The sequence below is a fragment of the Moschus berezovskii genome, chromosome 17, assembly GCF_049115385.1.
Source record: "Moschus berezovskii isolate FMDL1 chromosome 17, NW_MosBer_1.0, whole genome shotgun sequence".
NCBI lineage: Eukaryota > Metazoa > Chordata > Mammalia > Artiodactyla > Moschidae > Moschus > Moschus berezovskii.
Genome location: NC_142476.1, coordinates 80181545 through 80208352, shown reverse-complemented (window position 1 = coordinate 80208352; position 26808 = coordinate 80181545). Strand labels below are relative to the sequence as shown.

General features: G+C 43.0%; 1 protein-coding gene across 3 annotated transcripts in view; it reads left to right on the top strand.

Moving 5' to 3' along the window:
• Positions 1-26808, top strand: part of LOC129551702 (uncharacterized) — a 447940-nt gene that overhangs the window by 302739 nt on the left and 118393 nt on the right. The gene's annotated exons all lie outside the window — the stretch shown is intronic.

Below are 26808 nucleotides of genomic sequence, written 5' to 3'. Positions count from 1 at the left end.
GGAGATCAGTCCTGGGTGTTCATTGGAAGGATAGATGCTAAAGCTGAAACTCCAATACTTTGGCCACCTCATGTGAAGAGTTGACTCATTGGAAAAGACCCTTATGTTGAGAGGGATTGGGGGCAGGAGGAGAAGAGGATGACCGAGGATGAGATGGCTGGATGGCATCACCGACTCGATGGACTTGAGTTTGAATGAACTCCGGAAGTTGGTGATGGACAGGGAGGCCTGGCGTACTGCGATTCATGGGGTTGCAAAGAGTCGGACACGACTGAGAGATTGAACTGAACTGAACTGAATGATTAAACTGTGCCAAACATTATGTAGTAAACAGGCCATTATCCAGATTTGTTTATTCTTTCTCAGAAACACTGTTCACTCCCCCTTTTCTACTTGTTTAGTTTGCCTTTTCCCCCTAAAAACCCTTGCATTTTTGTTCTCAAGCACTCTTCTCTTCCCTTTTCTCTTCTCCTCTGTACTCCCCTCTTTATCTTCCCAAGTTCATTGGCTTGTGAATGTGCAGATGAACTATGGCTGCCTGATTTCACTGTGAAACCTTTACCTTTATTCATTTTCTTTGTGAAATTAGAAGAGAGGACAGAGCATGTCATTGGTTAATTAAAAATTTAGGGCTTATTTGGGCTCTGTCTCCAAAACTCTCATAGAATCTATGGTTTTGCAGTCATAGTCTATAAACAACACAGTTCAGTTCAGTTCAGTTCAGTCGCTCAGTCGTGTCCGACTCTTAACAAACTTTTTTCTTGCGTGTGTGTGTGTTAGTCACTCATTCATGTCTGGCTCTTTGGGACCCCATAGACTGTAACCCGTCAGGCAAGAATACTGGAGTGGGTTGCCATTTCCTACTCCAGGGGATCTTCTGACCCAGGGATGGAATCTGGGTCTCCAGCATTGCAGGCAGATTCTTTACCATCTGAGCCACCAGGGATGAAAAATAAGAATGAATCTGTTTTGCTCAAATGTCCAGAACAACGCCTAGCACATATGAGACACCAAGAAAAGCTTGCTGAATAAGGCATAAAGGGCTGAGATTTGCACTCATTTCTTCAACTATTCAACAGATACTTACTGAGTACTTATTACATGCTCACTACTCTGGTAAGTATGAAGGAATACAGGGGTGAATCTTATTCTGGAGGGAGACAAGTAAGTGGGAATTTCAAAACTTGTGTACAACATAGAGTTAAGCTCAGCCTGGGGACACATGGAAAGTGGCACCTACCCAGTGTCAGCAGGGTCATGAAACATGTGATCACTCAACAAATAACACTTATCATGTGCCACTTACGGTTCCAGGCACTTTTGAGAGAGGCCAGACTCTTTGTCCTTTGTCCCTGTCCTTCTGCCATTGCCAGCTGCCATCTTGCCACCATGAGCTTTCAAAGGATGAAAGCCAGCGGTGAGGATGGTGGGGATGGCGGGGCAGAAACGCAGAGGAGCCTGGGGCTCCGACACAGCCACAAGCTACAGTGCCAGCCTGGGCAACAGCCCTCCACGTCTCTTGTATAAGAGAAAAGGAAAATGACCAGACTTCCTTGTCTCACTGCCTTATATTACGCTCTCTCTTCTTATCATTGTAAAGTATATAGTCTGTGTGATTTTTTTGCTACTGTTGTCTTAGTTTGCTTTTATATTCCTTCTGATTCACTTGAAGGTTTTCTTTTTTTGGTCCAACTGGTTGTCTTTATAACTATGACTTTACATTACATACCTTAACCTTTCCTGCTTGAAATGGTGTCTGTCACTATAAATTATCATCCTGGTGGTAAATTCTGCTTGCCCCACCTTTGCCCTTTCCCTCTACAATGCAGTGTTGGCATATGATATTTTCTCATATTCACTCTTAATACTTTCAAATATTTTTTACCAGTGTAACAACTTTGAGTTATCATTTGATACCCAGCATTGAAAGAGAAGAAAATCAGCATATCTACAGTTGCCTCCTCCCTTTCCACTTTTGTTAGTTGGACCGTCAGTCCCTGGGTGATGCAGATGTGAGGGAAGGGTGAAGCCATATGGCTCCAGCCTTTCTGGAGGGAGTTCATGCTCCAGAGAGATGAGGCAATGAAAAGACTCCCCCATTTTTTTTCTGATTGCTTTCATCAGCAATTGTTTACTATAGGCTTCTTTTCACAAAGCCACAGGGCCAGCCTCACACAGCAGAGTGCTGGAGGTTTCATTCGGCTTTTCAAGACCAGGCGCCCAACCCCCTGGGCAGCAGAAACACACACCAGGTGTCCTACATGGGAGACTGGTTGTATGCTAGGGCCTCCTCTAGATTCTAATCCATTATGTCAGCCCATATGGAGGCTCTGCTAATACTTCTCCACTCTGGAGTTTTCTCTGCTTGGTCTAAGATCCTCTCCTCCGCCTGTGTCTGGCTGTGGCAGAGAAAATGGCCAGTCATCTCAGCCCACCTATGAAGGCTCTTCTGTCTCTACTTTTTCATTCATCCAGTCCCCTTGCTTCTACAACAATCTAGCATCTTTAAAAATATGACAAGGAATTCCCTGGTGGTCCAGGGATTAGGAATCCATGCTTCCAGTGTAGGGGGGCCCTGTTTGATCCATGGTTGGGGAACTAAGATCCCACAAGCCTTGTGGTGCAGCCAAAATAAACATAAAAATATGACATTTTTTTGAAATTACTATCTTGAAAAGATATCTGCACCCCCCATGTTCATGCTTGGCTTCCCAGGTGGCACCAGTGGTAAAGAACCCACCTGCCAATGTCAGCAACATAAGAGAGGTGGGTTCAATCCCTGGCTCGGGAAGATCCCCTGGAGGAGGGCATGGCAACCCACTCTAGTATTCTTGCCTGGAGAATTCCATGGACAGAGGAGCCTGGCGGGCTACAGTCGACTGGGTCCAAAGAACTGGAGCAAGACTGAAACAACTGAGCATGCACGCAGTTTCTTATAAGTAGAATCTAAAAAAACACACAGCTCATAGATGCAGAGGACAGATTGGTGGTTGACAGAGTTGGGGGGTGGTGTGTGTGGAGGAAATGGGTGAAAGAGGTCAAAGGTCCAAACTCCCAGCTGGTAAGTCCCGGGGATGTGAGGCACAGCATAGTGACTGCAGTTAGCAGTACTCTATTGTACATCTGAAAGTTGCTTAGATGTATAGAACAGTCTTTGGGACTCTGTGGGAGAGGGTGAGGGTGGGATGATTTGGGAGAATGGCATTGAAACATGTATATTATCATATGTGAAACGAATCGCCAGTTCAGGGTCAATGCGTGATACAGGATGCTCGGTGCTGGTGTGCGGGGATGACCCAGAGGGAGGATAAGGAGAGGAGGGAGGTGGGAGGGGGGTTCAGAAAGGGGAATTCATATACACCTGGGGCGGATTCATGTCAATGTATGGCAAAACCAACCAATATAATATTGTAAAATAATTAGCCTCCAATAAAAAAAAAAGAAAGTTGTTTAGAGACTAGATCTTAGAAGTTCTCATCACAAGAAAAGCTTCTTTAACTGTGTGAGGTGATGGCTGGTGACTGAGCTTATTGTGCTGACCACGTGGCAATATATGCACATGTTGAATCACTATGGTGCCCACCTACAACTGGTTCAGTCTTATATGCCAATTATATTTCAGTACTCAGGGCAGGGAGAAACTAAACATTTCATCAGTAAAACTTTAAAGAAGTACTTACACAAAAATACTGTGCTTTGGGTATTTTTCTGTTTGCATTTTCCTAGTTGTTGCCTCAGGAGCTGTATTCTAGCACTCCCTGTGATACCCTGCTCCAAGGCAGTCTTCTGAGCTATTAAGGCTTTAGTGAATTTGTGGGTGTGATGGGGATTCCCAGCTGAACGGGCCTTTCTCTGGAGCCTCAGGCAGAAGCTCATGGGACACTGCTGCTGCTTCACAGCTTTCCGAGGCCAGAGTACCTTTCCCATCAGGTTATTTTGAAAGATGTTTCCAGTAGTCATGTATGGATGTGGGAGTTGGACTATAAAGAAAGCTGAGCACCAAAGAATTGATGCTTTTGGGCTGTGATGTTGGAGAAGACTCTTGAGAGTCCCTTGGACCACAAGGGGATCCAACCAGTTCATCCTAAAGGAAATCAGTCCTGAATATTCACTGGAAGGACTGATGCTGAAGCTGAAACTCCAATACTTTGGCCACCTGATGTGAAGAGCTGACTCATTGGAAAAGACCCTGATGCTGGCAAAGATTGAAAGTGGGAGGAGAAGGGGAAGACAGAGGATGAGATGGTTGGATGGCATCACCAACTCAATGGACGTGAGTTTGGGTAAACTCCGGGAGTTGGTGGGGACAGGGAGGCCTGGCATGCTGCAGTCCATGGGGTCACAAAGAGTCTGACACGACTGAGCAACTGAACTGATACCTGCTATCATACCATTTACAGTGTCTTTTAAAATGTGAAAATAATAGCTTTTCAAGATTAACTGAACACACGTTAAAAAAAGAAGCAAACAAAGATTCTAGAGAGAATCCACCAAGCTTACTGTTCTGTCCATGTGCTAAGGACCCGAGTCTGTGGGTCTGGTTGCTGCAGCTTGCTTTTACTTAGACACCTTCCTGCCTGCATCCCAGCTCCCAAGAACATAGATACTACTGAGCACTCTGATTAGGAGGTTGTATCACTTAGTCTTTAAAGCAGTTCATGGGGTCTACATAATTATTTCCATTTTTGATAAGAAGATGGAGGCTCGGGGAGATTAAATAACCCTCCCACGATCACAAAGCCGATCCACGTGGTTAAGTCCATGAGAAGGAAGAGAATCCTTCTCCACCCACTGCACAGGCCTTGCCTGTTCCTGTTCTCTGTGCCAAGGACCAGCTGTATTGTTGGTCTGAGCACCATCTTGCCCCCGCTTTGGTGGTGGTCTGTTCTGTGGTGTCTGCTCCTGGCCATCTACCTTTCACTTCATCTCCGGGATCTCTGCAGGCTGGGCACGGCCCTCCTCTGCAGACCTGCCTTCACTGGGGAAAACCTCCTTGCTCCCTCTGCTCCACTTCCATTTCTATTCCTTCCCCTTCTGAAGGAAAGTCACAGACACCCCCTCACCCATGTACACACACCATTAATGCTTCTGAAAGGGAAAAATAAAAATCTCCCATCTAAAGTCATTTTTCCCTCTTTTTTTTTTCTTCTCCTTTTTGGTCTCAGTGGGAGGGTATTTTTCATCCCAGTTCAAGTTTCTCTGTTGATCTATAAAATTTTAAGCTTCTAAACCTTGAGACTCCACCTGTAATTTTCTTTTCAGGAATCGTGATAACTGGGACACACAGACACACATACTCTATTTTCTCCCTTGAGGTTTAGTCTTAATGGTGTAATATGACATTATCACTGTTGTGTTTTTCATTTTGGATATTGTCGTTTTCATCTTGAAAAGTTTAATTTATGCTTTTAAAACCTGTATCTTTCCTTAACATCTTCAGTCTTCTAACCTCTGGACTGTATGAGATGCAATCTTGTATATTGGTTGTGTTATTTGTATCACTTCTGGAGAAGTTGCAGCTGACTGAGTTTTTTCATCATGATGGATTGTGTCTTCCAGGTTTCTTGCTTACCTGGTAGTTTTTGATAGGATGTCAGAGTTATGATTTTACCTCTTTTGGTGCCACATATTTTTCATTCTTATAAATATTCTACTTGTTATTGTTGTAGTTGCTAAGTTGTGTCTGACTCTTTTGTGACCCCATGGCCTGTAGCCCGCCTGGCTCCTCTGTCCATAGGATTTCCCAGGCAAGAATACTGCAGAGGGTTGCCATTTTCTTCTCCAAGGGATCTTTCTGACCCAGGGATTGAGCCAATGTTTCCTACTTGGCAGGAAGATTCTTTACCACTAAGCCATCCGGGAAGCCCCATAAATGTTCTTAGTAACAGTTAAGTTACTTGAAAACATTTTGATTTTTCCAGGTCAGGCTTTCTTAGGTGGGGTCAAAGCAATGACTTGTCACAGATTTATTTTTTCTTGCTTCTAAGACGAGGCTTTTTGTGGTATTCTACCAAATATTCTTTGAGTTTTAAGTCTTCTGCTCTGGCTCTTTGGACTATTTCTGTCTCCATGTGATCTCTGAGTATTGTTGTGCATTCTCAGTTGCTTGGTCATGACTGACTCTCTGCGATGCCATGGACTGTAGCCCATCAGATAATCCTCTTGTGCATGGGATTCTCCAAACAAGAATACTGAATTGGGTTGCCATTGCCTCCTCCAGGGGATCATCCTGACCCAGGGGTTGAAGACATGTCTCCTGCAATGGAAGACAGATTTTTTTACCACTGCACCACCTGAGAAGTGGAGAAGGCAATGGCAGCCCACTCCAGTACTCTCCCCTGGAAAATCCCATGGATGGGGAGCCTGGTAGGCTGTACTCCGTGGGGTCGCGAAGAGTCGGACACGACTGAGCCACTTCACTTTCACTTTTCACTTTCATGCATTGAAGAAGGAAATGGCAACCCACTCCAGTGTTCTTGCCTGGAGAATCCCAGGGACAGGGGAGCCTGGTGGGCTGCCATCTAAGGGGTCTCACAGAGTCGGACACGACTGAAGCGACTTAGCAGCAGCAGCACCTGAGAAGCCCCCCTTGAGTATTGTTAACAATACACTTATCCTTTTAAGTGGTTCTTTCCTTGGCCTCTGGTAGTTCCATCACAGATTAGCACTTATCAATATTCAATTGACATGGAACCCTCAGCAACTTTGAAAGTCATTTTTCTGTTTGGCTCATTCTTTTCTGGGTTTTCCCTGCTGACCCTAACTCTCTGGTCTCCCCGAGCTCCCAGTGTTGCCTCCTCCACTTGGGGAGATGGCTGAGCCCTGCCCAGGCCCCTCCAGTGAAGCGGGGCACTCACCCCAGCAGCCCCTGTGCCTTCACGAGGAACCTCATCCCCTAACTTCAGGGGTCGCTGTTCTTTATTGTCTGATGTGTTGAGAGCCCTGGAATAGTAGGTGGACCTTTGGATAAAGAAATCCCCAGCTTGGTGACAACCTTAAACCCACTGACCATAGATTTTGTGTCATTTTTATGTGGATATAAATGTTACCTAGTCCGAACTCCTTACTATGACATTACATGTTGACAACAACCCATTCATATCAAAATTGTATTTATAAATTCATCTGATTGCTATTTTGACCTTCAGAGAACTACTGTGCTGATCTTACTGCATTTCAGTTCCAGTTCCGTCGCTCAGTCGTGTCCTACTCTTTGCGACCCCATGGACTGTAGCCTACCAGGCTTCTCCGTCCATGGGATTCTCCGGGCAAGAATACTGGAGTGGGTTACCGTTTCCTTCTCCAGGGGAACTTCCCGACCCAGGGATCGAACCCGGGTCTCCCGCATTGGAGGCAGACGCTTTAACCTCTGAGCCACCAGGGCTTACTGCATTTACTGATACATATAATATAATGTATTATTTATAATACAGTCGAATGATTGTACTGATTATCAAGGACAGGGATTTGAAGTTTTTAAAGTGGAAGTGTTATATTTTTTCTCTGGCATGATGCATTTGAGGTTTAAAGGAAGCAGGGCAGATGAACAAATTGGCTCATGCAGGTCAAATGACCAGTCTGAAGTCAGCCAGCACGTCATTGTCAGAGGAGGAGGGCTCCGGGGAGCAGGACTTCCAACCACTTGTCCTAACCTCCAGACCACACTTTCCATCCTTCAAAGCCCTGCTCACAGTTAAGGAAGAACTGCTTGATTTGTTTGTGTACTTAGGTCAAACAGTAACTCCCAAGTCTGGATGTGTCACAGGTGGGTCTAGAAATTCATTTGTATAATAGCATACACCAGTTTCCCCTTCTTATCACTGCAGGAAATTGCACGTTATATTTACAATACTTTGACCATAAAAGAAACCTTGCCATGATACAGGCACCTGAAAATAAATCACATTCAAGACTTATTGCAGGTTGTGGGTCCTTTGGTGTTGTGATCTGGAAAGGGATAAACTCAGGGGGAGTAAAGTGATCTGGAAGAAGTTGGTTATAAGGAGATGCCCTGAGGGGCACAGCTCTCTGTGTCAATTTTTGTATGTTTATGTAGACCAGTGATTCCAAAGACATATTGCCCTAAGCCACACACACTGGTTTTTTCCCTTCAGATTCAGTCATTTTGCTGCTGCTGCTGCTAAGTCACTTCAGTCGTGTCCGACTCTGTGTGACCCCATAGATGGAAGCCCACCAGGCTGCCCCATCCCTGGGATTCTCCAGGCAAGAACACTGGAGTGGGTTGCCATTTCCTTCTCCAATGTGTGAAAGTGAAAAGTGAAAGTGAAGTCGCTCAGTCGTGTCCGACCCTTAGCAACTCCACCGACTGCAGACTACCAGGCTCCTCCATCCATGGGTTTTTCTAGGCAAGAGTACTGGAGTGGCTTGCCATTGCCTTCTCCGAGAAATCATTTTACACAACTCATAAAAGTAACAATGATAGCTGATAATAACGTGAGATAATAGATGTAAAATTATCTCAGACATTTTAGATCCCATTTAGATCTAATCTTTAATTATCCTTTAAGACAAATGTCATTATCCCCATTTAACAAAGTAGAGAACTGAGTTTCAAAGAGATTAACATTCTAACTGAATGATGTGTCAAAACTTGGAATAGGACTGAAGTCTGACTCAGAAGTTTGTGTTTGTTCCATGGTTTTCAGCTGATGCTCAAAATCACTGCTTTGTGTGACTAAAGTTGACAGCACTTCAAGGGGCCGCTTCCCTTTAGAGTCTGAGCCCAGTGGCCCTGAAGGCTCGCTCAGTACAAGACCTTTGCCACCTGGATCAAGTTTCCCTTCCTGGGGTAGCCCTGAGGGCTCCCCTTGTACTTCCTTTTGCATCTCTGTCTTTTCCAAGTTGGAATCTGGTTTGGGGGATTATCTTACTTGTGTGGTACCCACAGCTCAGAATTAAAGCTCTTTCATGAAACCTGTCCTCGGTAGCTGAAAGGTTGCCCCCCCGGTCCCCCACCCTCACCCCATCACTTGCATCAGCTGCTTTCTTGTCCTGGGCAGTTCTCCTCACAGAAATTCTCATCAGTGTATAAAGACTATAGTTTTTAACACTGTGTTAGAAACTTTACCTAGTTTTCAAGTATGATTTAGAAGCCTTAGCTCTTTCAGTTCAAGATTAGAATGATAATGTATCATCCTATGCAATTTTTTTGGCTTATGAATTGCATGCCTCATCCCTGATCAAAACTCCCTCTTGTTTTGCATGTCAAATTCATCAATTGCATTATAGCTTTGAGTGTATTTTGTAAATTTTAGTGTAGGGGAGTTCTTTGCAAAGTATGTTGTCAGCTCAGAAAGAAGTATGAGACTGACTTTAATAATATGCTTCCAAAGTGCTTTGTGAGAACCCTGCAAACCGTGGGGGTTTCCATTAGCAAAACATTAAAATTTAGTTCTGTGAAATCTAGGGGCTTTCTGATGTTAAGCTGTAGCACATCTGGACTGAAAATTTAAATCTCATTTCATAAGCATCCTGTGTCAGTTTCTCTGCAGTGCAGGAAATAGGTTTAAGAAAAGATGAGAAAGATATATAACTGCTATGCAGGATGCCCTGCATACTGGTTCATACTAATGTGGCCATTTCCAGGAATCAGTGGCTGGTTATTTTTCACGTGATATACTTAAAATACAGTGATGGGAGAATATCCACATTCAGTCAGATTCTCAAGTGTCTTTGCTCATGCAGTCACGTGTTCTTATACTTACCATTAACGCTGACATGTAGACACGTGCATCTGAATGTTATATATGATTTCTCATGTTTCTGTTTTTATGTATCATTCAAGACACATTGTAAGATAATTCCCTTCTGATATATTATGCTTCTAAAGAATCTCAAAAGTTCTTTACTAGAAGAACACACTGGTTTAAAACTGTAAAGATTAGCTCATAGATTTTCACAAAACAAGAACCATTTTCCCCCATATATCAGTTTGTCTTTATTACATTACTACATTATTTATGGTGGAAAATCCAGGCTCAGAGATTTTCTTAAAACCTGCTTAAGATCACAAATAGAATAGGAAATATATATATTGAGAACTTACTCTGTGCTATGTTTTATGTATATTCATCAATCCTCATTTGATGATGAGGCATTGTAGCTCTGAGAGGTTAATTAATGAATCTGAGTTAAAATAATTACCACAGTTTAGAGCTACAGTTCTTAGTGCTGGGTGTCTGATTTGATCCCCAGTGGCTGTCCACTTCACCATATTTTCTTTCCCTGGTCCTTGGAGCAGGGCAGGGTAAGAACACACACCCAGGGCCTCCGACTTCATTGACCACAGAGTATACACTTGAAGGCGTGTCAGTTTTATAAATACAAGAATCTGATTGATGTGGAAGTTTCAACAAATGTGATGGTTAGAGTTAGCATGTGTCCCCACAACAGGGATTATTTTTTCATGGTGCATTACTCATGAGAGCACAACTGTAAACACATCAGCCCGGGAGTCACCCTTGGCTGGAAATGACAGAAGTTGCTTCAGTGGCTCAGCAGCGAATGTTCGGAATAACCTCTTATCTAAACTGGTGTACTCGAGAGTGACTGGTTCCCACTATGATCATAAATACAGATAACACACAATCAAAATCAAATCTCTCCAAGATACTTCCCATAACTGTTCAAAACTTGTACCCCGCGTCCTTTGCAAAGCCTTGGCTTTGATTCAGCCAAGAGAACCCATCTAGAGAAGTGGCAATGGGTCATTCTGGAGCAATATCCATGACCTTCCCATCCTGTAAACTGAGGTCTAATTCCCCAGTGATCAACTTCAAAGCTGCACGTAGAGCATGTGTGTTAGTCATTCCCCTCCCTATCCTCAGAGGGCCAGTCTCCTTTGAGGTTTCAGTCTCGCTCTTCAACTTCCCCCGAGACATCTGATGTGCGGGAAGTGTTCCAGCTGCTGCTTGGTCAGGTTCTCTTTGAGGATGGTGGCAGCAGAGGGCATTCTATATCTGATGGAATAAATGGCTCCATAACTTCAGAAAATGCCCGTGTGAAAGCAGCCGCCACAGTTTGTCACAGGCTGCAGGGACCAAGAGAGGCCTTTAACTTCCATTTTGAACACCTTTGCTCTGTGTGGGGCTCAGGGTAGGAACCCCGCCTGGACGCTCAGGTGGGAAGCCTCACTCAGGGCACATGCACAGCTCCTGAAAATGAAGATGTGGCTGCAGACACGCCTGTGAGTGAAGCCTTACCTCCGTAGCTAGGGAGGAATTGTGACTGAAAACCTTGACCTTGAAGATTCTGGCTGAAAAACTCCAACACAGGTCACAGATACAATTCAGAGCTGAATGGAATCCATGTGTGAGGCCCCTGAGTCACTTTCTGGACTGCCTTTTCCAGCGCTCTTCACGGGATGTCTTCAGGGAGCTCCAGGGAGGCTTCACCATGAAAACGTCTATTCCTGGTATATTTTCACCAGTTCATGTGGTGACGGAAGCAAACTCACCATAGCTCAGGGCTCACTTGGCTTCATTAGCCCCACAAAACGCTTACTTTGAAGAGTCCTTGGACCTTCAAAGCTCATCAACTTCAAAGGTGATTTGCTTGGCTGTTCATTATCAAAGTGAGTTCTAATTGAGTGCTTTTTAAGCAGAAGCCAAATCATCCTATGAACTGTATGTACAGGTTCAAGGCCAGCTTAGGAGGCTGGGAAAGCCCAAGGGGAAAGCAGCTTTCTGTGCCCTGAGGGTGAAACTCAGGTCTGAAAGTAGCCCAGAAGCGGGATCCGCGCCCAGAAAGCTCGAGAAAAAACCACAACTTCCTCACAGACCCTGTCCTCACAGCAGCGCCCAGCGCCTCGCGGGAGGCTGACAGTTTCCAAATAACTTTAAGTAGGGCAGGAGCAGGCCACAGCTAGGAGCATCTTCTTTCTTTCTTTCTTATTGGTTAAAATCTTTAATTATTAGGAGGCACTTTTGAAGACTTCTGAGGAACACTGTGGTGGAAAGACAGCATTTATGGTTAAAGATAATTTCTAGTGAAAGGAGAGTGCGTGGTACTTTAACTTCTATCTTAGGTTCAGGGTTGGAATGCTGCTGTCATCACATCCTCTGTCCTCTGTTCAAGTGAAGACATTTAATTAGTGGGTATTGCACACTATTCAAAGGAATACAATATTCAAAGATTTTTTAAAAAATTAAACCAGTGGAGAAAGTATTCCTTGCTAATTACCCATTGTTTAATACATGGCAGAAAAAAATCAATGTTATTAGAGAAGTACAACAGAGTGGCATGAGATTAGAAGGTATAGAACTCATCCAGTATTCTTGCCTGGATAATTCCATGAACAGCAGAGTCTGGAGGGCTACAGTCCACGGGGTCGAAAAGAGTGGGTCACAACTTAGCAACTAAACAACAAGGACTCACCATAGAGGCATCAGGTTCCATTCCCAGGGGGGTCCATTGACACCTGATGGTCTGGCCCATGATAACTACAGACAGAGTGACCTGAGAGTGAGATCTTAAACTCATCTACTATTGAAGTTAAATTAAAAAACAAAACAAAACACTGTCAATTAGCATATCAAAAACTTTGGAAGGCTTAAGTGGTATACCTGGTGATCTGTAGGAAAAAATGAAATTCAAATAAATTAAGGGGTGATTTTTATATAATCGTATTCATTTATTTTTGGCTGTGCTGGGTCTTCATTGCAGTGTGGGCTTCTCTGTAGTTGCAGTGAGCGGAGACATTTTTCCAGTCCTGGTGCACAGGGCTTCTCATTGTGGTGGCTTCTCTGGCTGCAAAGCATAGACTTTGGGGTGCACAGGCTTCAGTAGCTATGGCTCATGGGCCTAGTTGTTTTGTGGCATGTGGGGTCTTCCTGGATCAGGGATCTAACCAGCGTCTCCTGTATTGGCAGGCAGATTCTTTACCACTGAGCCACCAAGAAAGCCATGAGGGATGATTTTTAAAACTTTCTAATTTGATATACTTTGAGATTTAAGACTTAGAAACATACTGCAGAGTTCATGTATAATTTTTACACAGTTTCCTTAATTTTAACATCTTAACTAACCTCTTTACAGCTAGTAAAACTAGGAAATTAATATTGGCACAGTTAGTAGTTGTTATTGTTCAGTCACTCTGTCGTGTCTGACTTTTCATGATCCCATGGACTGCAGCACACTGGGCTTCCCTGTCCTTCACCATCTCCCAGAGCTTACTCAAACTCACATCCATTGAGTCGGTGATGCCCTCCAACCATCTCATCCTCTGTCATCCCTTCTCCTCCTGCCTTCAGTCTTTCCCAGCATCAGGGTCTTTTCCAATGAGTCAGCTCTTCACATCAGGTGGCCAAAGTATTGGGGTTTCAGCTTCAGCATCAGTCCTTCCAATGAATATTCAGGACTGATCTCCTTTAGAATGGACTGGTTGGATATCCCTGCAGTCCAAGGGACTCTCAAGAGTCTTCTCCAGCACCACAGTTCAAAAGCATCAATTCTTTGGCGCTCAGCTTTCTTCACAGTCCAACTCTCACATCCATACATGACCACTGGAAAAACAATAGCTTTGACTAGATGGGAACTTTGTCAGCAAAGTAATTTCTCTGCCTTTTAATATGCTACCTAGGTTGGTCATAGCTTTTCTTCCAAGGAGCAAGTATCTTTTAATTTCCTGGCTGCAGTCACCATCTGCAGTGATTTTAGAGCCAATCACAATAAAGTCTGTCACTGTTTCCATTGTTTTCCCATCTTTTGCAATGAAGTGATGGGACCAGATGCCATGATCTTAGTGTTTTAAATGTTGAGTTCTAAGCCAGTTTTTTCACTCTCCTCTTTCACTTTCATCAAGAGGCTCTTCAGTTCCTCCTCACTTTTTGCCATAAGGGTGGTGTCATCTGCATATCTGAGGTTATTGATATTTCTCCTTGCAGTCTTGATTCCAACTTGTGCTTCACCCAGCATTTTGCATGATGTGCTCTGCATTTAAGTTAAATAAGCAAGGTGACAATATACAGCCTTGACATACTCCTTTCCCAATTTTTGAACTAGTCCGTTGTTCCATGTCCGGTTCTAACAGTTGCTTCCTGACCTGCATACAGGTTTCTCAGGAGGCAGGTCAGGTGGTCTAGTATCTCTTTAAGAATTTTCCACAGTTTGTTCTGATCCACAGAGTCAAAGGCTTTGGCATAGTCAATAAAGCAAAAATAGATGTTTTTCTGGAACTCTCTTGCTTTTTCAATGATCCAACAAGTGTTGGCAATTTGATCTCTGGTTCCTCTGCCTTTTCTAAATCCAGCTTGAACATCTGGAAGTTCTTGGTTCATGTACTGTTGAAGCCTAACTTGGACAATTTTGAGCATTACTTTGCTAGCATGTGAAATGAGTGCAGTTGTGTGGTAGTTTGAACATTCTTTGGCACTGCTTTTCTTTGGGATTGGAATGAAAACTGACCCATTTTTCACCTGTCAAGCTTCCCTGGTGGCTCAGTCAGTAAAGAATCTGTCTGCAATGCAGAAGACCCGGGTTCGATCCCTGGGTTGGTAAGATCTGCTGGAGAAGGAAATAGCAACCCACTCTGGTATTCTCGCCAGAGAAATCCCATGGATAGAGAAGCCTGGCAGCAACAGTCCATGGGGTCACAAGAATTGGACACAAATTAGTGACTAAACCACCACCAGCTTTTCACCCCTCAATATTCACAGCCCTTTGGACCTGTTCCCTCTCCTTATGTGTGAGCTGCACTTTCAAACCTCTTTTGACTTGAGTTTGGTCATGTGTCTAGCTTTGGCTAAAGTATGTGGTTCAAGTGATGGTATGACAGTTTCAAGATTAGGCTGCAAGGGGCATGGCATTTTCCTCGCTTTCTTGTGCCCCTGAGTTGCTAGGAAAAGAGCACTCCGAGGCGAGCTGCCAGTCCCGGGGGCAGACACAGGGAGGAGAGGCAGACTTCCTCAGCTGTGTCCAAGATAACTCTCACAGGTGTGGGTGGCCTCAAGGGAGCTCTGCACAGCCAGCCACCAGAGCCCAACCCAGGTGAGCTGAATCCTAAACTCTTCCTTGGACCCATGAGAATAAAAGATTAGTTTTAAGCCACTGAGTTTGCGAGTAGATTTTCATTGCAATAGCTAACTGATAAAGCACACAGCAGTGTAATATTTCTCTCTGAGAGAGAGGAAAGTAACTATTTAGTATCCAAATTTTTTTCTTTAAATTTTTTCTCCTATAAATGGGAAAAAAAATTCCATTGAGTATGTTGGGATGGTAAATATATGACTGTTTGTTGTAACTCAAATTTTTCTATATATTTGAAATATCTTAGTATCTCTTAAAGATAAAATATTTTAAAAAGTAGAAGTGAACTATGGTTCATCTAGGCATGGGATATTCAGTTCAGTTCAGATCAGTTCAGTCGCTCAGTCATGTCCAACTGTGTGTGACCCCATGAATCCCAGCATGCCAGGCCTTCCTGTCCATCTCCAACTCCCGGAGTTCACTCAAACTCATGTCCATAGATTTGGTAATGCCATCCAGACATCTCATCCTCTGTCGTTCCCTTCTCCTCCCACCCCCAATCCCTCCCAGCATCAGAGTCTTTTCCAATGAGTCAACTCTTCACATGAGGTAGCCAAAGTATTGGAGTTTCAGCTTTAACATCAGTCCTTTCAATGAACACCCAGGACTGATCTCCTTTAGAATGGACTGGTTGGATCTCTGTGCAGTCCAAGGGACTCTCAAGAGTCTTCTCCAACACCATAGTTCAAAAGCATCAATTCTTCAGCACTCAGCTTTCTTCACAGTCCAACTCTCACATCCATACATGACCATTGGAAAAACCATAGCCTTGACTAGACGGACCTTTGCTGGCAAAGTAATGTCTCTGCTTTTTAATATGCTATCTAGGTTGGTCATAACTTTCCTTTCAAGGAGTAAGCATCTTTTAATTTCATGGCTGCAATCACCATCTGCAGTGATTTTGGAGCCCCCCAAAATAAAGTCTGACACTGTTTCCAATGTTTCTCCATCTATTTCCCATGAAGTGATGGGACCAGATGCCATAATCTTAGTTTTCTGAATGTTGAGCTTTCAGCCAACTTTTTCACTCTCCTCTTTCACTTTCATCAAGAGGCTTTTTAATTCCATCTTCACTTTCTGCCATAAGGATGGTGTCATTTGCATTTCTGAGGTTATTGATATTTCTCCTGGCAATCTTGATTCCAGCTTGTGCTTTTTCCAGCCCAGCGTTCCTTATGATGTACTCTGCATATAAGTTAAATAAGCAGGGTGACAATATACAGCCTTGACGTACTCCTTTTCCTATTTGGAACCAGTCTGTTGTTCCATGTGCAGTTCTAACTGTTGCTTCCTGACATGCATACAGGTTTCTCAAGAGGCAGGTCAGGTGGTCTTCAGTTCAGTTCAGTTCTGTTCAGTTGCTCAGTCGTGTCTGACTCTTTGCGACCCCATGAATCACAGTATGCCAGGCCTCCCTGTCCATCACCAACTCCCGGAGTTCACTCAAACTCATGTCCATTGAGTCGGTGATGCCATCCAGCCATCTCATTCTCTGTCGTCCCCGTCTCTTCCCACCCCCAATCCCTCCTAGCATCAGAGTCTTTTCCAGTGAGTCAACTCATCGCATGAGGTGGCCAGAGTATTGGAGTTTCAGCTTTAGCATCAGGTTTCAGCTTATTCAGCACTAAAAAGAAATGAGCTGTCAACAACAAGGTCCTACTGTATAGCACAAGGAACTATTTCCAATATCCTCGGATAAACCATAATGGAAAAGAATATTAAAAAGAATGTATATATGTGTGTGTAATGGAGTAGTTTTGCTGTACAGTGCAGATTAACACAACATTGTAAATCAAGTATACTTCAGTTTAAAAAGAATAGAAATGAGCTATCAAGCCATGAAAAGAAATGGAGGAAAGTTTCATGCATATTACTAAGTGAAAGAAGCCAATGTGAACAGCAAGAAGCCAATCTAACATACTGTATGATTACAACTATGTGACATTTTGGAAAAAGAACTATGGAGACAGTGTAAAGATCAGTGGTTGCTGGAGGTTAGTGGGGAGTGAAGTGTGAATAGTTGGAACACAGTGGATTTTTAGGGCAGTGAACTACTTTGCATGATACTATAATGGTGGATATATGTCATTACAGATTTGTCCAAACCCACAGAATGTTTAACACCAAGAGTGAACCATAAACTATGGACTCCAGGTGATTATGGTGTGTCAATGTAGATTCATCACTTGTAGCAGGTGAACCATCTGGTGGGGAATGTTGATAATGGAGGACGGGCAGGGTGTAAATGGGAAATCCCTTTTCCTTCCCCTCAGGGTTGATGTGAACCTAATACTGCTCCAAGAAATAAAGTATATTTTGAATAAAATGTAAAATTAAAGTATTAATCGCCTGATTTTTATATGACTTCATTTGTGATTTTATGCCTATATTAATTCTCTGATATTTTTTTCCACATTCATTACTGATTTACTTAAATAGCTCTGGTTTATGGTTCATATTTATGTTTATATCCAAATATATCCCAGGTTTTTCATGTTTTAATGAAATACTCTTACAAGTTGCTGTATTAAAATAGAATAAAATAACACGAGGAGTTCCCTGGTGGCTCAGCAGTAAAGAATCTGCCTGCCAATCTAGGAGACTTGGGTTCCATCCCTGATCCGAGACGATCTCAGGTACTATGAAGGAACTAAGTTCATGCACCACAACTATTTAGCCTGTGCTCCAGAGCCTGGGAGCCACAACTACTGAGCCCACGTGCCGTGACTACTGAAGCCTGTGTGCCCTAGAGCCTGTTCTCCACAACAAGAGAAACCACCGCAATAAGAAGTCCCCGCTTGCCATAACTAAAGAAAAGCTCACGCAGCAATGAAGACCCAGCACAGGCAAAAACAAATAAATAAATTAAGTTTTAAAAATTAAATAGACTTTGTGACCTTTTAGTTTTATTTCCAGCTTGGTCATGATCTTACCTAATAATCTGAATCATTTGAACACGTGGTTAAAATCTGAGAAGTTGTGAGTGCTAACCCATCTCTCATTTTCCTGCAACTTTTCAGAAGTAATGAGACAACCACATCAGCTAGAGAGAGCTAAATTCCTCTGGTTGTGGATTGTGAGAGAAGCATTTGAAGCTGGAATTCTATCACTTCCACTAGCTTTGTTCCTAGTGATGCTTCCTAAGGCCCACTTGAGTTCCCACTCCAAGATGTCTGGCTCTAGATGAGTGATCACACCATCGTGGTTATCTGGGTCATGAAGATTTTTTTTTGTATAGTTCTTCTGTGTATTCTTGCCACCTCTTCTTAACATCTTCTGCTTCTGTTAGGTCTGTAACATTTCTGTCCTTTATTGTGCCCATCTTTGCATGAAATGTGCCCTTGGTATCTCTAATTTTCTTGAAGAGATCTCTAGTCTTCCTCATTCTATTGTTTTCCTCTATTTCTTTGCATTGTTCATTATGAAGGCTTTCTTATCTCTCCTTGCTATTTTCTGGAACTCTGCATTCAGATGGTTTCATCTTTCCTGTTCTCCTTTGCCCTTTTGCTTCTCTTCTTTTCTCAGCTATTTGTAAGGCCTCCTTAGACAACCATTTTGCATTTCTTTTTTTAGGGATGGCTTTGATTTCGGCTTCGTGTACAATGTTACAAACCTCTGTCCATAGTTCTTCAGGCACTCTGTCAGATCTAATTCCTTGAATTTGTCACTTCCGCTGTATATTCATAAGGGATTTGATTTAGGTCATATCTGAATTGCCTAGTGGTTTTCCCTACTTTCGTCAATTTAAGTCTGAATTTGGCAATAAGGAATTCATGATCTGAGCTATAGTCTGCTCCAGAGTGACATTAGTGATCATTGTTAAATGGGTCCTGGCAACCATAAATTGATCCATCTACCAGAAGCCACCTTGTAGTATTACTGGAGGGTGGTTCAGAGTTCCTCTAATGGACTTGCTCAATAACCCAGGAACTCCGAGCTCTTGAAGCAGTCCTCAGATACAGGTCCTTCCTTGGTCTGCCATCTGCCTCTGTTATGTTCACAGTGTTGCCTTGGCTGCCATCTCAGGTTGGGATTTTGATGGAAACATAAAATAATGTTTTAGATTAGAATTATATCCAGGAAGGCTCATCCCACCTTCTGTGCCTTCCTGCTTTTGACAGTCCTGTAGTTTTCATATATGCATGTTTTCTCCAACTGCTATTAATTTATAACAAAGAAGTGATAGGGAGAAATAGAGTTAGTATTCTTAGTGACATAGTCTTAAAAAGTGGGGACATGCCATCTGTCATTTTAGCTAAATTTCTTGATACAGAAAATTTCCTAAGCAATGGAGATTCTAATGACAAAGATTCTCTGCTTGACCAAACTTCAGTTCTTTTGCACCTTATTTTAGGCCCATCTGTGCACTTTCTTAAAAAAATCCAATTTTAGCAAGGCTCCTGCTAAATCAGTTTAGCAAGACTCCCCCATCGTCTTTATCTAATCCCTGTGAGTATCTCATTGGTTCTCACACACCCCCAGCACCCCCAGGTGATGTCTGATCATCTGGCCTGTCTTCAGCAAGACTCCTATTATGTCACTGCAGCCAGAATACTCCCTTACCCCTGATATTTCCTATTAGTAATTCTCCATCCACTGATCCCCACTCTGCTTCTTGGCTATAAATTCCCAAGTCTCCCATGCTGTATTCAGAATTGAGTCCAGATCTATCCTGAGATCTCTTTTCTCCTCTTACAATGCTCTTATTGAAATGTTTTTACTGCTTTAACTACTGCCTGGTTCTTTAAAAAATAAACAAAACACTAACTTGTTCAGTTCAGTTCAATTCAGTTCAGTCGCTCAGTCGTGTCCGACTCTCCGCGACCCCATGAATCACAGCACGCCAGGCCCCCCTGTCCATCGCCAACTCCCGGAGTTCACTCAAACTCATGTCCACAGAGTTGGTTATTGCATAGCAATGCAAGAATATTTATGTCAAGAAAAAGTTGCACAATTGGAAACAATAATATTTTATTAATAGTTTCAAGAGGTTACGTTCCTCTGTTATGAAGATGATAAAGTCTTTATAATATTATTATTCCTAGTAATTGCCATTATAATCCCAATATTGAGGCCACAAATATTAATCTCTCTTAAAGATTTCACATAGTTTGGTACAGGTTCTCTTTCTTTTGTTTCTCTTTTTTCATCTTTTTGGTATTCTTATGAGGTTAGATATGGGAAAAAGTAATTTTCTTTTGGAAATGGAAAGATTTTTCAGACTTCATTGGGAGTTAATGAGGCGTGGATTAATTGAGACTGCTGATTCTCAGGCCATAGCTCACAAGTTGTTCACATTTTTCATGGGTTCCTCATTATAAATGACTAGGAATTATGAGCAAATTATAATAAGGTTATTACTACTGGAAATTTTCAAGTTGTCCATAGAGGTGCTTTCTTTTTAGGAAAGAATATTAAATGAATCATGGTTCCTTGCATGAACCCCTATGAAGGAAAAAAAAAGTTCAAAGGGGATGTCCAGAGACTAACTCTCTGGGACTACAGTGAATTGACTCTTAGTCAACAGGGGAATTTCTCAAACATTCTAAAAACTTAACCAGAACTGTACCTGTCAGCAGTGTTTGTCTTCCAGGTCAGAAACATTTAGTGAGTATAACTTAAAATGCTAAGAATCTACATCTCCCTCTTAAACAATTGTCTTCACCCTCTCAAGGGAACTGAAAATAATGGGACTATGCATGTTTGAATAATTATTCATTTCCTGCAAATGCAAAACCTAACAGTTACATGAAATGAGGATCACTAGTTGTGTCTTATAAATGTGTATTAGAAATTTCAAAGAATTCAGGATCAAAGAAAGAGTGGACCTCTGTCTCTAATCTGGAAAGTTTCCTCTTTAAATCACCAATGGGAATTTCTTTTTGTTGCCAGTTGGCAAAAATGACTCTATTGGTATGAGTTTATTTCATAATTTATAGTTCCTATACTAAATCAAAGTTGTGCAGGTGAAATTTGAAAGGTCGTTGATTATTAGTATTTAAGATGAAATTCTAAATAGGCTAGAAATTTCTAATATTTATTGGTACTTGAGGTATTTACCTTGTCTGTCAGACTTCAGATAAAAAAATCACAGGAAAAAACTATTCTGGAGAGAATCTCTGGAATTCATCTGGAATTCTGGAAAACATCTCCCTTGTTAAAATATATAGAGACAATATGCTTTTATAGCCACCTTTAGCAAATCATTGTGGCCTTTCCTAATCTTTATAAAGTAAACCAATGTAACATTTTTATAGAAAAAATAAATTATGTTCTTAATTCATTGGATAAAAAGCAAATGTAACAAGAGTAGAAGAAAAAGAATGGTTAAGACTTTCTCTTGTCAAGCACAGCTGGACATTAGTGAAAGTGGTGGAAACAGATTTAATTCAGTAACTACTGACTGTGCGAAAAAGTGCTGAACTCCATTCAGATTTGCAGAGAGATGTGGGGCATGTTAAAGGGAGAACGGAGGAGTGGGGGGTGACTGGGTCTCCAGTAGAGTCAGGGAAGTGAAACTGTAGGGGTGGGTCAGTGCAGAAGGCTCCACTGCTGTGTCCGCTAGTGGCAGGCGTGGAAGTTAGCATTTTATCCTCAACAGAGCCTGGGAGGCCCCGTCCTTCCTCAAGGTTACCTGTGAAAGGAACGGCTTGTGGGTCCTTGAGAAAGGTCTATCCTGAGTCGTAGGAAGTACAGATACCTCTGAAAGAGACAGAGGAAGGATTCAGAGTTGGAAACAATTTTTAGTAAATACTCTAAGAAATGGAGGTCAGAGGACTCTCATCAGGTGTTGCCTAGAACAAATGGTAAATTCTTTTGACAGCCCTGAGCTTTTCCAGGCAGGAACACCCCACTCCCTCTGCTTTCCCTCTGCCTTACCACCATACCCCCCTCCTCTTATTCCCTTACTGGATCTGATAGGATGAACTCCAAGAAATAGAAACTATCGCTGGAAGTATTTTAAGTGAGAAGGGTTTTAATTCAGGAAATTATGTGCTTACACACATATTAGAAGTGACGGGAGAGGAGTCTGGGCCCCCAGGACTGACCCCAGAATGACACCACTGGGAGGCTGCTATGTCTGAGGCCTTTACTAGAGCTGTAGGTTGTAGAACAATTCCCAGAGCCCTAATGCAGGTGTTGTGTGTGTGTGTGTTAGTCGCTCAGTCGTGTCCGACTCTTTACGACCCCATAGAATGCACCCTGCCAGGCTCCTCAGTCCATGAGATTCTCCAGGCAAGAATACTGGAGTGGGTTACTTCTCCAAATGCAGGTGTTAATCCCTGGGAATTAAGTAGCTATCACTGCTGCTGCTGTGGCTGACTTCTAACACTAGGGGTGCTGGAAAGTGGACTCCTATAGCTACAAGCTTGGCACTGACTCTTGACACCCAGGGAGCAGTAGAACAGGGCCTGGAAATTTTCTGTTGCAGGAACACCTCCGGTTTCCTCAACCACTCACTAGCAGAAGGAAGATCTGTTTGACTTTGCTGTACTTTCAAATTTTTAAGTCAACAGAAGCTAGTTTGCATCCAGAACACTGGCCACAAAGGTGTCTTGGTGTCTTTCTACTTTCCTCCTGCTTTTCTCCCTTCCCCCATCTTATAAGTGGATTAGTATATACTTGAAAAGGGCTAAACAATGATGAGCTTTGAAAACTAAACATGAAATAGGTGAATACCATGCTTTTGTGTAGTTCATGGTCTAACAAAGAGGTAGACACAGAGTCCTTGAATAGAATTATGCCTGTGGGGTTTTAGAAACAAAAGAAATTAACTCTATATGGAAGCAGAGCAGTTGTCACAAAAAATAAGCTTACTGCTATCTATGGAAAGGTTGACTACAAGGTTGTCCACTGGGGAGTAGGTAGAGGGTCTTCTTAGAACAAAATGTTTAAAAATGTAGATTTCAGAATGCCTAGAGTGCTAGAGAATAGCGATTCAGTACAGTTGTGATGCGAGGGTAGTAGCTATAACTCTAGAAAAGTGTCTTTGGAGATGAGAGCTTGCCTGTAAGAAGGAGCTCCGACTCCCAAAAGAACAGTAGCATCACAACAAGATGCTTCTTGGTCTTTCTTTAGCCTGGCTTTGTAGTTGCTGGAGGAATTAGGCCCGGGCCTGTGCTACCCAAGACCTGCTTCCTGATGAATATTTCCCCTCTAAACTTCTAACTGTATTTACTTCTTAGGGCTTCCCTGGTGGCTCAGATGGTAAAGACTCCACCTGCAATGCCGGAGACCTGGGTTTGATCCCTGTGTTGGGAAGATCCCCTGGAGGAGGGCATGGCAACCCACTCCAGTATTCTTGCCTGGAGAATCCCCATGGACAGAGGAGCCTGGAGGGCTACAATCCATGGGGGTCACAAAGAGTCAGACACAACTGAGCGACAAAGCACTTTTACTTTTTAAGCTCAATAGAACATAGAACGTCTTCATTTTTATGGGCACATGTGTTTCATTTTTTGTTTCATTTATCACATCTTAAGCTCTGGTTGTGCTGGGGCATGTACTCAGTGCAGAGGAGACGCAGATGACTGTGTCCGTGACGAGGAGTCTTCGGTGGGGAAACAGACATGCAGACACTAGCAGTGTGATCACACAGTTGATCCAAGGGGGCATCATCCAGAATGTGCTCAGAACCCTGAAGAGGCCTCTCCTGTGTCACCTGGAAACATTGTCGAGACCAGCTCGACGAGCAGGGTTTCCAAAAGCGCGATACAGCAAGAGGATGAGAAATGAGATGCAAGAATTCAGAGAAAAACAAGGATCAGGGGACAACCACCACTCCAAGGTGAAGGTGCCGAAACTGAATCCAAGCCAGCTTTATTATACTTTCAGCCGTGAAGGAAAGAATATGCGGGGAGTTAAACTATAACTCATGTGGCCTTCAGGGCCAAAGCACAAAATGATCATTAACCATTGAGTAATTAGGAAACAGTAATCAATAACAAATCAGTAACTAAGACTAATATTCTTGTCTATAGATTTTCCACCAGATACGTAAAACATGTGACTCTGAGATGCCAACTGAGAAACAGTCTGGGGTCGGTTTTCCGACCCCAAGATCATATCTTGTCTTCAAGATTATGAACTGTTCCCTCTGGACTCGTTTCAAGAGTCTCATGCATTATAGCATCCAGTTTATCAATAATTATAAATTTCTTTTGCGGCCCTTGCCGGGGCCTGCTTTTCTTTTATTCTTCCTGTCTCCTACAAACATCAGCAGGAACTTCACAAGAGAAGCAGTGTCTTAACTGACAAGTAAAGGCTAAACGGGAATTTTCGAGATGGTTTAATATGTGGAAGAATGTTCCAGGGAGAAGAAGTAGCCTTTCATGTATCAATAGTCCTTGGTGAGGAGAACCCTGAATGTTGGGGGAAAAGGGTGACATGACTGGGATGGCACCTTGAGGACATACAGGACCCAGGGTGGGTCCTCGAGAAGGTGCCAAATAAAAGACTGTAGCAGAAGTTTCAGGTGTCTGAAGACTAGCGAGGAAAGGTTTCCTGAGGGCCTGGGACATCACAGAGGGCTTGTGGGTGGTCAGGAGAACCTGATTAAGGCTGGGATTTGGAAAGAATGCAGGGGCATGGCTGCAGATTCTGATAGCAGTGGGGGTTCCATCCAGAGGTGATACAAGTACTGTTGCAGAGCGGGAGACAAAACCCATCCACAGCAGAGGCACGTCTCTGAGACTGGAGGAAACTGACTTTGGATGGTTTATCGGCACATGTCACAGAAAGCTCACAGTGCCAGGGGTCTTTAAGGGAGTGAGATGGAAAAGCGTAGCAGAAGTCAGTAGATTCGAGCCTATTATTAGTTGTATAGATAACTATAGATGACTTTAGAAACTGTAGATTTGAATCTATAGTTAATTCTGTAATGTTGGACATGTTTGAGAGTCCGTGAGTTCCTGGAGCTACCAAGTATAGAGTTAGGGCTATTAAATTTCATAATCTGTACCCCATTTCCAGTTCTCAATTGCCATATGTCCTCAAGATGTGGTGAAATCTTTAGTGGGTTTTGTTATGGTGATACTGTTATTTAGTCTTAAGAAGGCAGATTCAGTTTTGGTAAAGAACCCATCTGCTAATACGGGAGACATAAGAATTGTGAATTTGATCCCTGTATCAAAGATCTCCTGGAGGAGGGCATGGCAACCCATTCTAGCATTCTTGCTTGGAGAATCCCATGGACAGAGAAGCCTGGCGGGCTACAGTTCATGGGGTTGCAAAGAGTCAGATACCACTGAAGTGACTTGGCACGTAGCACACGCACAGCTATTTGGCTTTAAGAAGGCAGATTCAGTTTGGGGAACTGGGACTTAGACCTAAAGTCTCAGCTTGGCAACTTGGTAGCTTCACGACCTTGAGAAAGTAGTTCACTCTTCCTGAGCCTGTTTCCTTATTTCCAAGCTGGATAATGTTTGCCTGGCCTATCACATGAGTTGTTTTGAGGGTCAGATGTGATGAATATGTAAAATACTGTGTGTTCTGTAAAATACTACAGGAAACATTTGAAACTAAGTGAAGTAATAGGCTACTTTGCTAACCCCGTGAGAGGAGATGTAATCTGGGTGTAAGCAGTGCCTTTGCAAATAGGGAATAACATTGAGGAAGATATTTTGAACAAAATGCAGATGGGAAATAGTGACCTGCCCCACAAGGTTGATGAGAAGAGGCGGAGGAGAGGGGAATGCTCACGGTGACGGGGGTGACAGGGGAGGTAGTTAATGGTATTTACTTAAAATCTCTGTGCTGGATGCAGAAGCTAGGGCTCATCCCAGAACCAAGGAATTTGAATCTGCATCGTAACAAGAGGCCCGACTGATTCGTGTGCACTTTTGTGCCCCCTCTCCTAGAAAATACCAGGACTGAGGGTCCTGTTCCATCCAAGCTGGGTCTGCCCAACTGACACTGAACAGCCTGGGGACTGTGAGTGGCCCCTGGGCCCTAGCCTGAACCGGACCTCACTCAGGGCTCTTTCCTAATCAAGACAACACGGGAATTATTTCAACTAGTGGTTTTGCTTTCCGAGGAAATCAGGTGAAGGCAAAGTACTCCAGTCAGAGGGATGTTGATGATACCTTAATGACAAAGGGTACAGAGAATTTAAACTTAAAAAGAGAGGAGAGAGAGAATCTGTTGAACATTATATAACAAAGCCAAGAATATGAAAACCAACGAGTGCTGCCCCGGCAAACAGCTTGACCACAAACAATCTCATGAGAGACCCTGGGCCAGAACCACCAGCTGAGCTACTTCTGGAGAAACTCTGAGAAAAGAATTGTTTCTCATTTTAAGCTGCAGAAAAGAACAGAAAAGAAAACCTCTGTGCTGACACTGTAGAAAACCTATTTTAATGCGAAGTAAGTTTTTGTTTTCTGGGGGAAAAGCAAGCCAAAATGAGAAACTGACTTTCGAATTTCAAGAAGCATATGGAAAGAGAGCCAGGTCTTAGATATTTGCATCTCTGTCATTTCCACTAATATGTGTGTATTCAGTCACTCAGTCGTGTCCGACTCTTTGCGACCCCTTTACTACCCCCTGGCAGGGGCCTGCCAGGCTCCTCTGTCCATGGAATTTTCCAGGCAAGAATACTGGAGTGGGTTGCCATTTCCTACTCCAGGGGATCTTCCTGACCCAGGGATTGAACCTGTGTCTCATCTGTCTCTTGCATTGGCAGGTGGTTCCTTCACCACTGAGCCACCTGGGAAGCCCACCTCCACTAATACTTTTATACAAAATGCTTAGATAATAAAAGAT